This window comes from Notechis scutatus, chromosome 1 (genome assembly GCF_049901735.1).
Source record: "Notechis scutatus isolate UNSWTSFEM ecotype Mainland chromosome 1, rNotScu1.2, whole genome shotgun sequence".
Taxonomy (NCBI): Eukaryota; Metazoa; Chordata; class Lepidosauria; order Squamata; family Elapidae; genus Notechis; species Notechis scutatus.
Genome location: NC_142009.1, coordinates 335,921,980 through 335,936,988, shown reverse-complemented (window position 1 = coordinate 335,936,988; position 15,009 = coordinate 335,921,980). Strand labels below are relative to the sequence as shown.

The 15,009-nt window shown below is 42.7% G+C and overlaps 1 pseudogene across 1 annotated transcript; it reads left to right on the top strand.

The window, feature by feature from the left end:
• The first annotated feature begins 7,929 nt into the window (after nucleotides 1-7,929).
• Nucleotides 7,930-12,503, top strand: LOC148133567 (phospholipase A2 inhibitor beta pseudogene; annotated as a pseudogene). The gene is made up of 2 exons (XR_015746806.1): nucleotides 7,930-8,027; nucleotides 10,398-12,503. The product of XR_015746806.1 is annotated as a phospholipase A2 inhibitor beta pseudogene (transcript).
• Nucleotides 12,504-15,009: the final 2,506 nt, after the last annotated feature.

The following is a 15,009-nucleotide window of genomic DNA, read 5'->3' as shown; positions in this document are numbered from 1 at the left end:
GACTCACATTCCTAACAGGAACCTTTAGAGTCGGTTTTTATCAGCCTGTGCCAATATGATATATCCAATAAACTTGTTCTTTGAGGAACTTGCTTGCCTCAGAGTTCTGCCTGCTACGAGCATATAAATTGGAAGCTTGACAGTCATCCCAACAAGTGGTTACCAGAGACTGGATCTAGTTCCCAAGGAGATGCAAGGACACTTAATAGGACAATGTGACTGTGACACTAATGGGAGGAGGGATATCTAACATTTTATTATACTGAAACTGTGGGAAATAAGTAGAGCTGGTTTTAAGTTCATCGAAATGAATTTAAATGGTGTACCCAATAAACCAGGTCTTTGAGGAGGACCGAAGTCTCAGATTTGTTTGGGTTCACTCGTCCAAACCCCGTCACCACGATCACCGCCCTTGTTAGTGTTTGGGGATTAACCCCTAGCAGAGTATTGCAGCAGTAGTCAAGCCAGGCAGCCAAACCGAGAGTGGAAGGGCCCCAGAGTATACACACACTGAACACAAACACTGTTTGTAGTTTAAATAGTTTTTAATCCATTTAGAGTTTAAAGCATTGTCATTCAGTCCATTAAGTCATTCACAGTATTTCCATCCAGTAAGACTCACTAGTATAGTCCAAGTTAAGAGTCCTTGCAATATCTTTATCAGCCGATAAAGATATCTTCTCCTCCTCCGGTGCCTCTCTCCAGAGGAACAAACGCTGGATATTCAGCAAGAAGTTCAAACAGTAGAACAGTAGAATTACGCAGTAAATCAGCAAACAGTAGCAGATAGGAACATCTCAGTCACAGGCACTCACAGTCAGTAATCACAGTTAGTCACAGTAAGACACAGTTAGTCGCAGTAAAGACACAGTTAGTCGCAGTAAGCTTTCCAGCTTCTAATGCTTCCTTATATTGTAACTTCTAACCGCACCCTTAATCGGCTAATTGCCTGCAGCATTGTGCTTAAAGTGATAAGCACTTAAACCATGATATCTAAGTTTTATATATTTATTCACCCAAACCATATTTGGTATCAATGTTATACCTAACATACTCCCCTTTTGGGTGAAATAAATATATAATACCTTTACAATCTAACCCCATATTTTTCACAACTCTCCTGGTGCTTACTGGCACCTTGGGCTTTAGTAAAATTATCAGCTAAATTGTCCTCCGACATACAGTACTCTAGCTGAATCATCTTACTTCTTACAGATTGTCTCACGTTTAGGTATCTTAGATCTGTATGTTTGCTCCTTGTTTTTACTACAATATTTGTGGCCATTTGAATTGCTGCCTGATTATCTTCATGTATAATTATAGGATAATCCACAGTTATACCTATATCAATTAACATTTGTTTATACATTATTAATTCTGTACATAACAGAGATAAACAGGAGAATTCTGCCTCCATAGTAGACAAACTTATATGCTGTTGTCTTATTGACTTCCAGCCTATTAATGTCTTACCCAGCATTATGGCTGTTCCTGAAGTCGACTTTCTAGTGTCTCTTTCTGATGCAAAGCTAGCATCTGCATAAGCACTCAGGATTAAATCACCCTTTGGTTCTAAATACAATGAATAATTCATTGTCTTTTTAAGATATCTTAATATCCTCTTAGCTGCAATCCAGTGTCTTTCACATGGTGCAGAATTGAATCTAGCCAACTGATTCACGCAGTACGAAATATCTGGTCTAGACCAATTACTAATATAACTCAAACTACCAATTAAAGATTGATAAATCACCTTATCAAACTCCGGCTTTGTTCATCAGTGTTGCTAAACTCCTGACTCATTGGAGTCTTAGCCGGCTTACAAAGCTCCATCTTGTAATCTTTTAGCAATTTGCTTATCTTATCTTCCTGAGATATCTTAAAACCTTTCCGTGTTTTCTTTATATTCAAACCGAGATACTTCTTTATCTCCCCCTAATTGCTTGATCTTTATTCTCTTTCCTAATGATGCTATTATTTTATTTGCTTCATCATTAGTTTCAGTTATCAATGCAATGTCATCTGTGAACAACAATAATAATGATACTTTCCCATTTGTCTCCCTCTTAAACAGACATGGATCGGCTAAACCAGCTTTAAATCCTATATTGTCTAGTTCCTTTACAATATACTGGTTCCATTCATAGCCTGATTGTTTAAGACCATAGAGACTTTTCTTTAACAACCAACAATCATTATTATCCTTATTTTCACTTTTAATACCAACAGGTTTTTCATATAAATAGTATGTTTTAATGGGGCGTGCAAGTAAGCAGTTTCCACATCTAGATGGTTAACTATATAGTTTTTACTAGCTGCCCACACTAAAGCTGCCCTCAAGGTTGCTGCCTTAAGACTAGGTGCAAACACCTCATTGTAGTCATTTGCATTCTGCCTAAAACCTTGGGCTACTAACCTTGCCTTATGGATTAAATTACCATCCTTATCTGTTTTTACCTTAAATATCCATTTGCAGCCAATGGATTTCTTACCTACAGGTAATTTGGCATTTTCATACACCTTCATATCACTTAATGAATTCAGTTCCTTATTCATTGCTGCATACCAACTTTCTTTTTCCTTAGTAGGATACTTTTTAATTTCTTCAACAGAATTAGGAACTTGATTAATCTGGCACACTGTGTTAGCCTGGTACCTATCAGGCGGTCTAGATATACGTGTAGTTCTTCTGGGAATTACAGGGCTTACAGGAGGACTTTGTTGAACTACTACCTGTTCATCTTCCTCATCCTGTTCAGCTATTGAATCTGTTTCTTCCTTTATGGGCACTATTTCATCCTGTATTTGTCTCTTTACTTTATTTTTTAAAGTTACAGGGATAACTAATGGGATTTCTATAGGATTCAATAATTACATCTTTATTGGCATCCTGTTCTAATTTCTCCCATCCTTCATGTTCTAGAAATTGGGCACTAGCACTACATAACACTTTAGATGTGCCTTTCTCCCAAAATCTATATGCCCTATGGTTTGCCTGATAACCAACGAAGAAAAATCTTTTAGCTCTATGTTCCCCTTTTTTTCTGAGTTGTGCAGGAATATGCACCCATGCTGGTGCACCAAATGTGTGCAGGTAACTTAGGTCAGGTTTCCTGCCATGCCACCTGGTGAATGGTATTTCACCTGTTGTTGTATTAACAACGTTGTTCAATATGTTATTAGCACACATTGTAGCCTCCCCCACAAAGAATCAGGTAACCCAGAATCATTTAACATTGTTCTAACCATTGCCTGTAGTGTTTGGCCTCTTCTTTCAATAAAAGCGTTATGTTCTGGCCTGTATGGAGCAGACTTTTATGCTCTATTCCAGCTATCTTAAGTCTGTTCTGGAATTTGTTATTAATAAATTCCGTACCATTATCTGTCACCAGGGTTATCAGTTGTCGTTTAGACTTTCTTTCAGCAAACTTAAGCCAATTGAAAAAATGTTGATATGTTTCAGTTTTGCTTTTCATTAAATAGCAAAACCCATATCTAGAATAATGGTCCATAATGCTCAGTATATATCTAGCACCCCCCATACTGGGTTTCTTTGGACCTATTATGTCTGCAAATACCACTTCTAAAGGTTCTTTTGTATTGAAACCATTTAGCCTATTTGCAGGCAATACTTTGCTCTTATCTTCACAGCAAACATTACAACGCAAATATTTATCACAAGGTTTTAACCTTATTCCTTCAGATAACTCTACTGTACGTTTTAGCATTTTAAAATTTACATGCCCCAAACGCCTATGCAATAAATGGATACATTCTTCATGAGGCTTAATATTATTAAATACAGTTTGTGCCTCCCCTTTCTTACTATTATCTAAGACATATAATGTTCCATTTAAAGCTGCAGTTACCCTTTTGTTATCTTTTTTAATTATGCAATTATTATCCTTAAAAGTAATTACATAACCTAATTTATCTAATACCCTTACTGAAAGCAAATTAAACTTTAGTTGCGGTACATACAACATTTTTATATCCTGGTTTATGCACGGACAATGTGCAAAACCTTCACCTTTCGCATTAAGATTCCAACCGTTTGCAAGAGATATATGTTGAGAACTTTTAGACATTTTTATAAATTTTGTCTTATCTCTTGTGATGCAGTGGGATGCGCCACTGTCAACCACCCATAGATCATTCTTCACATCAGAGTTGCTAAACATGGCTAGTTCAAATGCTTTCTTTGGCTTTTTTACATTCTGGCTTTTCTCTTTTTGCAGAATCTTGCCAAATGTCCTCTGCCTCCACAATTAAAACACTTTTTAATTGTGTATGCCATCGAAGATAAATTCTCTTCTTCCAGGTGCTGTAATTTGCTTTGCTGGTTTCTTTCAAGCTTTGAAGATAATTTCTCTTCTTTCTTATCTTCTCTCAGCTCGTCACGCTCACGCCTTCTTCTGGCTTCTTCTAGTAGCCTGCCTGTAATCTCGGTTAATGAGAGGCTATCTTTTGGCAACACCTCTAACGAAGTCACATAGTCATCATAGCTTTGATCTAATGAAGATAATATGATGTAGACTTGTTGCAGTTCATTAAATATAAGCTCTTTTTCTTGCAAATCTTGAAAAAATGCTCTTCATACAGTTTAAATGAACTAACATATCTCCATTCCTCTGAAGATGCGTTCGAAAAAGCTTCCGTGTAAGATTTATATGTGCTCCTACACTGTCCCGAACATAAATCTTCCTGAGGTTCTCCCAGCAGTTTGCAGCATTTTCTTCTCCACGAATATGGACAAGCTGCTGATCACAGAGAGTCAGTCCTATGATGCATAAAGCCTGCTCATTCTTCAGTTTAAAGTCTTGTAACTTTTCTTTATCATCATCATTAGCAGGATCCCAGCTACTCACATCTGGTGGGTTTGCTATAATGTCCCACAAACCTTCTCTGCGTAGAAGTAAACTACATTTCATTGACCATGAAACATAGTTTGTTCCATCCAGCCTGGATATCATGGACAGTTGTGACAAATTTACTTGTGCCATTGCTCTTCAGATATTTTGACTATTTTAAACTAACTAAAACAGTTTGTTTTTACAGTAATGTGCAACTCACACCAACTCTCTCTGCTATATCCTGGTTAGTTAGACTATGCTGCTGGGCCCATAACCAATGTTAGTGTTTGGGGATTAACCCTAGCAGAGTATTGCAGCAGTAGTCAAGCCAGGCAGCCAAACCGAGAGTGGAAGGGCCCCAGAGTATACACACACTGAACACAAACACTGTTTGTAGTTTAAATAGTTTTTAATCCATTTAGAGTTTAAAGCATTGTCATTCAGTCCATTAAGTCATTCACAGTATTTCCATCCAGTAAGACTCACTAGTATAGTCCAAGTTAAGAGTCCTTGCAATATCTTTATCAGCCGATAAAGATATCTTCTCCTCCTCCGGTGCCTCTCTCCAGAGGAACAAACGCTGGATATTCAGCAAGAAGTTCAAACAGTAGAACAGTAGAATTACGCAGTAAATCAGCAAACAGTAGCAGATAGGAACATCTCAGTCACAGGCACTCACAGTCAGTAATCACAGTTAGTCACAGTAAGACACAGTTAGTCGCAGTAAGACACAGTTAGTCGCAGTAAGCTTTCCAGCTTCTAATGCTTCCTTATATTGTAACTTCTAACCGCACCCTTAATCGGCTAATTGCCTGCAGCATTGTGCTTAAAGTGATAAGCACTTAAACCATGATATCTAAGTTTTATATATTTATTCACCCAAACCATATTTGGTATCAATGTTATACCTAACAGCCCTGTCTACCATACAGCCGATCTTACATTTAACATCATTCCCTTTCTAAACATCATCTCTTGATCGCTTTAGTACTTCAATTCTTATTCATTTTTTTGACTTGCCTCCCAAACTCCTCCCTTGGGTCTTTGTCTCTGTCTACATCTTTCCTTTTTAACAGATAACAGATCATCAGAATTGGAAGGGACCTTATAGGTCATCTAGTCCAACCCCCCTTCCACCCAAGCGGGAGACCCTACACCATTTCTGACAAATGGCAGTCCAATCTCTTCTTGAAGGTCTCAAGTGATGGCACTCCCACAACTTCCGAGGACAAGCTGTTCCATTTTTTTCTGTATTCTGCACAGTAGTGGATTTTTAAGCTGTGCAGACGCAGATAGATAAACTCAATGAGACGTCCATAACAAAGTACATTTATTGGTTCATCAGGTATCCTCATAACTCACATTTGTGATGAAGTTCTTATTCATAGTAAAACATGGTTATCTCCTAACCCAGGGGTCCCCAACCACCGGTCCGCGGACCGGTACAGGTCCGCGGAACAAGTCCTACCGGGCCGCTGGCTTGCTGGGCGCCGCCATCTTTTTTTGATGAAAAAGTGCTTCCGGTGAGCTTTTCCGGGTAGAATGCCATTTCTACCCAGAAAAGCTCACCGGAAGCGCTGGCCGGCGCTCATCTTTTTTTGATGAAAAAGTGCTTCCGGTGAGGTCACCGGTAGCACTTTTTCATCAAAACAAGATGGCGGCGCCCAGCTGATGCCGGTACCGGGCCGCGGCGCCCAGCTGATGCCGGTACTGGGCCGCGGCGTAAAAAAGGTTGGGGATCACTGTCCTAACCCATCTCGTAGCGATAGAAAGCAGCTGCCATGAGTTAGGGAGTTCAGGCAAAAGTGAGGAAAACTCCCCCAACCCACGGAGGGTTAAATTAGTGACCAATCGGGATTACCGATGTGGCCACGTGACATGAACTACATTTCCCAGGATACCTTTAACTACATTTACCATGATGCATTCCCTTAAGGGGACAGCTCATAATTCCTAAGTAACTATCCGATCCCATAGATTGGCTGGGACAGCACACCATTGGTTGAATGTTCTCACTGTCAGAAAGTTTCTCCTTATTTCCAGGTTAAATCTCTCCTTGTTCAATTTCCATCCATTATTCCTTGTCTGGCCTTCAGGGGCTTTAGAAAATAGCTTGACCCCCTCCTCCTCTCTGTGGCAGCCCCTCCTCAAATATTGGAAGACTGCTATCATGTCTCCCCTGGTCCTTCTCTTCCCTAGACTAGCCAGGCCCAGTTCCTGCAACCTTTCTTCGTATGTTTTAGTCTCCAGTCTCCTAATCATCCTGGTTGCTCTTCTCTGCACATTTTCTAGAGTCTCAACATCTTTTTTATAATGTGGTGACCCAAACTGGATGCGGTACTCTAGGTGTGGTCTTACTAAAGCTTTATAGGGTGGTATTAGTACCACTCTATATTTAACCCAAATATTTCTTCCATCTCTACTATCTTTTACTGCCATACTCTGGAGGATCTGCCCAAGCCCCTATCTTCTCTTCAAAAATATCTTTCTTTTTATCCAGTCCCATTTTTTGATCTCTTAATATGTACCATCCATTGTTTCCTGTCCTGCCTTGTGGTGTTTTGGAGAATGATTTGATCCCCTCCTATTTGTGGCAGCCCCTCAAATACTAGAATATTGCTATCCAGTCCCCCCTCAGTCCTTTTCTTTAGACTAGCCAAACCCAAATCCTGCAACCGTTCTTCGTATGTTGTTGTTTCCAGGCCTTTGATCTTCTCTGCACTTTTCCCATTTCTTCTTGAGACGCTTTTTTGAGCGTCATGTGGAAATGGGAGCAACCTGAGACCTAGGTGTGTGTTTTTTTTTCCCCTCCTTGTTTTAGGCAGTGTTTCAAAAGAGATGAGGAAATTGTTTCTTTTCCAAAAAAGAACAACAGAGAAATGTTCTTTTTGCAAAAAAAAAAACCAAAAAAACACCACTTCAGGTAAAGGGGAAGTGTCAACATTGGTCTTTGCCCTTGAACAGAGGTTCAGTTGTGCACTGAATCTTTTTTTTTGTTTTTGTTTGTTGTCCCCATGATGCAATCAGGACAAGGGAAATTTTTACTAATGTTTGAGGACAGCAAATTCACCCCCCACCGCCACCCCCAGAGCAGGTATATAGGAGAGTTCCTGATGTTCCCAGCATTTGAGAAAGAGGGAGGCTGGCAGACATTCCGTTTGGAGAAAGCTACAGGTAAGTGCACACTCTTTTGCTTACTTGCACAAACTGAGTGGAAGGAAGGAAGGAAGGAAGGAAGGAAGGAAGGAAGGAAGAAAGATGGAGAAAGAAAGAAAGAAAGAAAGAAAGAAAGAAAGAAAGAAAGAAAGAAAGAAAGAAAGAAAGAAAGAAAGAAAGAAAGAAAGAAAGAAAGAAAAAGAAAGAAAGAGAGGGGGAGGGAGGGAGGGAGGGAGGGAGGGAGGGAGGGAAGGGAGAAAGATGGAGAAAGAAGGAAAAAAAGAGACAGAAGGAAGGAAGGAAAGAAAGGAAGAGAGGGAGGGAAGGGAGAAAGATGGAGAAAGAAGGAAAAAGAAAGGGACAGAAGGAAAGAAAGGGAGAGAGGGAAGGAGGGAAGGAAGAAAGAAAGGGAGAGAGGGAGGAAGGGAGGGAGATGGAGAAAAAAGGAAAAAGAAAGAGATGGAAAGAAAGAAAGAAAGAAAGAAAGAAAGAAAGAAAGAAAGAAAGAAAGAAAGAAAGAAAGAAAGAAAGAAAGAAAGAAAGAAAGAAAGAAAGAGAAAGAGAGGGGGAGGAAGGCAGGGAGATGGAGAAAAAAGGAAAAAGAAAGAGACAGACAGACAGACAGACAGACAGACAGACAGACAGACAGAAAGAAAGGGAGGAAGGGAGGGAGATGGAGAAAAAAGGAAAAAGAGGGAAGGAAAGAAAGAAAGAAACAAACAAAGAAAGGGAGAGAGGGAGGAAGGGAGTGAAGGGAGGAAGATGGAGAAAGAAAAAGTAAGTAAGTAAGTAAGTAAGGGAGGAAGGAAGGAAGGAAGGAAGGAAGGAAGGAAGGAAGGAAGGAAGGAAGGAAGGAAGGAAGGTGTGGTAATCAAAGTCATGGAAGCTGCAAAAGGTCACATCAGTTTGATTCCCCTTTTTCCAGATTTCTAGTCCTTAAGATTTTCTTACCGAGGAACAGAAATGTTGGACCCTAAATAATTTTTACATTTTGGAAGAAAGAAATGGCAAGAAGAGGCAAACTAGGAATCATGGCTAGCGGGCCTTACAGGGTGGGGAGTTCTTGGGGGTTTAAAATGGAGGAGGCAAGGAAGAGGGAGGCAAGGTGGGAAGGAAGGAAGGAAGGAAGGAAGGAAGGAAGGAAGGAAGGAAGGAAGGAAGGAAGGAAGGAAGGAAGGAAAAGTAGAAGGATGGAGGTAAGGGTAGGAGGGAGTGGGGAGAAAGAAAGGGAGGAAGGAATGAAAAAAAGAGCAAGGGATGGATAGGAGGCAGGGAGGAAGTAGAAGTAGAGGGAGGTCAAGGGAAAGGAAGGGAGAGAGGAAGGAAGGAAAGAAGAAGAAACAGAGGGAGGTCAAGGGAAAGGAAGGGAGAGAGGGAGGAAGGAAGGAAGGAACGAATGAACGAACGAAGGAACGAACGAAGGAAGGAAGGAAAAAGAGATGAAGGGAAGGAAGGAGAAAGAGAAAGAAAAGAGTTGAATAGCACTTCCAGTCGACAGCCTCAGCCCAGTCTGACCACCTTCTATTCCGAGCCCCTTATCAAAATTGGAAATAACACAGCCGGGAGGCACTGCAGGTATTTCTGGAGAGCGCTCAACCCCAATTGAGCAATAGGTTGATGACGGTGGAATTGAACAGAAGAAAAAATCCATTCCACATCTGGGAATGGAAGGAAGAAACAGAGGAGGGGGAGAGGGTTCCTGGCTGGGACATGTGAGAAAGGTGTTGTGGCCCTGCAGCAGCCAGCAGAGCTGGTGGTAGACAGTGAGGAGGTTGGGGAGGAACCTGGGCCAGTCCTGGAGTCTGGGGAAGGCTCTGACAAGGGCTCTGCATTGGAGGCAGAGATGGGGCCATGGCCGTCAGACAGTTATCAGCTGCCTTTGGAGTAGGAGATCAGTGGGGCAGAAGAACAGTTGGAGCCTGTTCCCAGTGTGCGTATGCACAGAGCTGCCAGGAGAAGGGAACAGTTAAGGAACAAGGGTCAACTCGGGAGTAAAGGCACAGGGGGATGGTGAATTGGCCCTCCCATAGGGAATAAAGAGGAGAGAAAGGGGAGTGGGGTTTGCAGGAGACCATTAGTTCATTCAATTAGGGTGAAGATTCGTTCGTGACTCCTTGCCAGGTATTGTCTTCTACAGAGTGGCATTTGGAAGCTATCGGCCTGGCAACTCTCCAAGCCTGATAAAGGTCTGTAGTTGTAAATCACTCTTGAAAGACTGTTTTCTGGGACTTTGCTGGAAAGTGAATGAGAGGAATTCCCATTAGCTTATTAAAAGGGGTTTTGTCGGGACGAGGAATCTGCTTCGTGGTTTTGGTGAAGCCTAGGTCAGAACAGAAGGGAAACTTAAGATGTTGCCGCCTCTCTTTTCTCTCTCCGGCTTCTCCATAGGATGAGGCCTCCAGCTCCACCTCTTCTGATCGCCTGCCTTGTGATGTCGCTGAACAGCTACACGCAGCAGGTTCCTCCCTGCCTGCCCCAATATCCGGGTCCAGAAAGCAACTCTAGTTTTGTCTGCAACTCGTCGTCGCTCCGCGAATTTCCCTCCGGCTTCCCCAGTGAAACCAAGACAATCACCGTTCAGTCCACCCAGATCTCCAACCTGGGTGCGGAGGCCCTGCAGGGTCTCCCAGAGCTCCAGGGGCTTTATCTGCTCGGCAACCAGCTGAAGACCCTTCCAAGCGGCCTCTTCCGTAACCTCCCAGCACTGCACTCCCTGGACCTCTCTGGAAATCTCCTGGAAGATCTACCTGCAGATCTCTTCGCGCCCGTCGGTAGCCTGGCCTACTTATCCCTCGGTACAAACCAGCTGACTGAGCTGCGCCCATCCTGGTTCAAAACCCTGGAGGAACTCAAGATCCTGCGCCTTGATCACAATCAGCTGAAGGAGATCCCGCCCGATTGCTTCCGTAAATTGACCCTGTTGATGTCCCTGGACCTTTCCTCCAACCTCCTCCGTTGCCTCTCTCCGGAGATGTTCCGAGGCCTCGCATTTCTAACGGTTTTAACTCTGAAAAACAACCCGGTCGCGTCTATCGCCCCCGGCACCTTCCGTGGGACTCCCACACTGTGGATCCTCTCCCTGAGAAACAACTGCCTGACCCACGTTCCACCTGGGCTCTTTCGGTCCTTGAAGAATCTGGAGCGGCTGGATCTTTCCGCCAACGAGATCACCTCCCTGGAGGCTCCCTTGGTCAACGTGTCTTCCGAGTTCACTCTCGATCTCTCCGGCAACCCATGGGCATGTGACTGCCGCCTGCAGGCTCTCTTCAACTGGGCCCAGGAAGGCAACGTGGATTTGTTCTCCAAGGAAGACGTGGTCTGCGCTTTCCCAAAAGTTTGAAGGGGAAAGGGCAACTTCGCTGAAGAGATCCCAACTTTGTCCCTGCTAAACCTTCCAGATGGATCTTTCTCCAACCTGCTCAGCTGGTGTGCTTTAAGAGGATTGGGCTTCAACTACCAGAATGCCCCAATTCCTAGAATTATCAAGCCGGCGTACTTTCAGATGATTGGACTTCAACTCCCAGAATCTCCCAGCCACCATGAAACTTCAACTCCCAGAATTCTTAGGCCGGCATGTTTTCAGATGATTGGACTTCAGTGCCCAGAATCCCCCAGCCACCATGAAACTTCAACTCCCAGAATTCCTAGGCCGGCATGTTTTCAAATGATTGGACTTCAGTTCCCAGAATCCCCCAGCCACCATGAAACTTCAACTCCCAGAATTCCCTAGCCAGCATGGGTAAACTTCAATTGCCAGAATTCCCTAGCCAGCATGGGTAAACTTCAATTGCCAGAATTCCCCAGCCAGCATGCGTAAACTTCAACTCCCAGAATTCCCCAGCCAAAATGCGTGGACTTCAATCCCCACAATTCCTCAGTCAGCAATGGACGGCTGTCAACTTCCCACAGCTGCCGTGGGGCCTTCTGGGATTTGAAGTCCACCCATGTTTCAAGCGGCCAAGTTGAGAAACACTCTTTCATAATAAAGTACCAATGATGTGTTAGATGGTCCTGTCATTTTGCATACCTGCACATCCCCGACAAAACCTATCATCACACACCCCCCAAGTTGTCAATCAAGAACACTGAAAGCCAAGAAAAATGCACCCCCAAACTCAAAAGGTCTGGTATTGGGCAATTTCACTCTTGCAAAACTCTTGTTTGTGCAGTGTGATGAAATGTAGAGTTTTATCTTCTTTCCTGTGTTATGCAAAGCTTATTTCTTCTCCTGATGTGCCCCCAAGTGGATGCCGCTTCTTTTGAGGGCTCAGCAACAGCGCCTCCTGGTGGCCAACTCTGGCTTAAAAGCAGATGAAGCAGGGGAGAAATTTCCAAGTGACTTATTTTGATTTCCTTTCAAATGCAGGTTAAGTCCTCGACTTACAGCCTTTCATTTAGTGATCAAAGCTACAGAGGCTCATGCAATCCCTTTTTTGAGACCTTCTGACTGAGAGAAACAGAATTATAAGTTACTGTTTTATAATGGAATGTATATAGTTAGACTAGAATAACAACCGTAACAACACAAGAGCACACAATAGATACAAACTCAAGGTTAACCGCACCAAACTTGATTGCAGGAAATACGACTTCAGCAACAGAGTGGTCAATGCCTGGAATACTAGTCTACCTGACTCTGTGGTTTCTTCCCCAAAACCCAAAAACTTTAACCTTACACTGTCTACTATTGACCTCACCCCTTTCCTAAGAGGTCTGTAGGGGGCGTGCATAAGCGCACCAACATGCCTACCGTCCCTGTCCTATTGTTTCTCTTATTCTTCTTTATTTTTCTTTATATGTACCCATTTCATGTATTCACAACTATGTATACACTTATACTTATAATCTTGTAAACAATTGGCAAATCAAATAAATAAAAAATAAATAAAATAAATAGAAGATTCCCTTTTGCTCTTTCTGATGCTCTTCTGTTAGCTTCCTCTTTTTCTCTTTCTCTGCATAAACCCCCACCCTATAACCTAAAATGTGTTCGGCTGCAAGTACATGATACAATCTCCTTGGAGAACGGGAAGATCTGCAAGGGCTACGCAACAAGGGAATATATCCTCCCAAGGTGAAGCCCAAAACCGAGATAAGACACCGAAACACAGAAAACAATGTCATGCTCACCCTCAAACTTGTCGTTTAGAATATGGAGAATAAGGGGTGTGTGGGGAGGGCTTCTTAGGCATGGCGTGTTGTGTGCAGGGGTATAAAGTGTATTGTTTGAATACAGAAGCTTGCTCTTCTTGGACCCAACTCCACTTGGGAAGGGACTCAAGGCCCGTTTGCAAATGCTTATTTTCTTTCATAAACCTTTGAATGGTGAACCAGACCCGCTCCTGTCTTGTGAGTATTGAATAATTCGGTTCGTGCGTCTCACGTGTATCAGATCCGTGTATATGCCATTCTTCAGTGGAAGGAGAAGGGTGGGGTGTTGATACAAGTAATCCTTTTTGATGTAACCTGAATGTCTTCATTCTTGTACTGAATCTGTATAACTTGCCCGTTGTTAGGAATATAAGTCACCTAACAGGTATTTGGGTTAGAAATATATAAACCAGGATAAACATTTTCATACTATGTCTTTAAGAGATTGCAAAAACTGCAATTGGGTGTGGTTTTTCAAAGGGCCATAAAATGGAGCCAGAAACCTGGATTGTTTTAGTCTTAGTCTCAGAAGAGAGTGTATCTGAGTGTATCTCTGTTTCCTTCTGTTGGAAAATATTGCCGCTCCTCCATTTCTTCTAATTGACTGATATTCCTGGATTTAATGTAAGTCTGATACTGAACTGTTTTTGACACTGGACTTTGATATTTGGATTATCCCTGGATTGAAAAAAACTGACTGATTTACCTGTGAATGACTTTTTGGACTGCTTATTTTGGACTTTGCTTAAACCTTTCTGGAAGTAAAACGCATACATTTACTGTACAGTGTATCTGTGTGCTCTGTGTGTATTATTCCAACTCTACTCTCTATACGTCTCCCTGTATGCGCTCATTCTCCTAACGGGAATTACCTCAACACACGTGATAGTGTAGGAAGTTAGCACCCACCCTCTCCTAGAAAAATGAAATATCCTAGGAAATATTTAAAAGGCAGAATATTTCCCCCCCTAAAAGAGTAGAAATCCAGAAGCAGAAACACACCTCAGAAGCAGAAGCTCAACCCCACCTTTGTTAATGGGTGGGCCATGAAGGCCTGGTCCAGAGTATTTTACATAACAAAGATCTCCAGGTAGAGCTAGAATAGGAATTGCCCAAAGCCCTTTTCATTACATCATCATCCAGCAAGGCTCAATCAAACCTGGAACTCAGTACAGCCTACAGGGGTGGTGGCTAACCTTTTTGGGCTCCTGTGGAAAAAAAATTGTGCGCGCGCTTGCACGCTTGTGTTTGTGTGTCAGCACCCAGAAGGCAATGTGCACACACACCCCATGGCCCCTACGCATGTGCATACAATCCCCACCCACCTATCCACCACCTTACCTGCACTGCACCTCACGGCTGATTTTCAGCAGGTTTGAGGCCTTTTCTGCCTCCCAAACGCTTCAGGAAGGCTTCCGCAGGCTTCCCAGGCCAAAACTAGCCCCGTTTCGTCACTTCCTGTTTTCCTGAAAATACTGGAAATGAAACCCACTCATGGATCTTTTTTGGGGGGGGGCAGGAATGAGAAACTATGCATCTCTTCAATGAATTCCCTGCCTAAGCAGGGGGTTGGACTAGAAGACCTCCAAGGTCCCTTCCAACTCTGTTCTTCTGTTCTTCTATTCTATTCTAGATGCTTTTTTTTCAAGGGAGATGTGGAAACCTGACTAAAGCCCCAGCCTTGGTTTTTTTTCCCTTGTTCCAGGCCGCTTTTCCCAAAAAAACATAAGGAAATATTCTCAACCCAAAATTCAGGTAAATGTTCTCTCTTTTGGGGACAGGGAAACAGATTTTCAACATCTGGGGGGCCTTTGAACCAAGTTCAGCCAAGTTTGTTTCTCAACGTGAT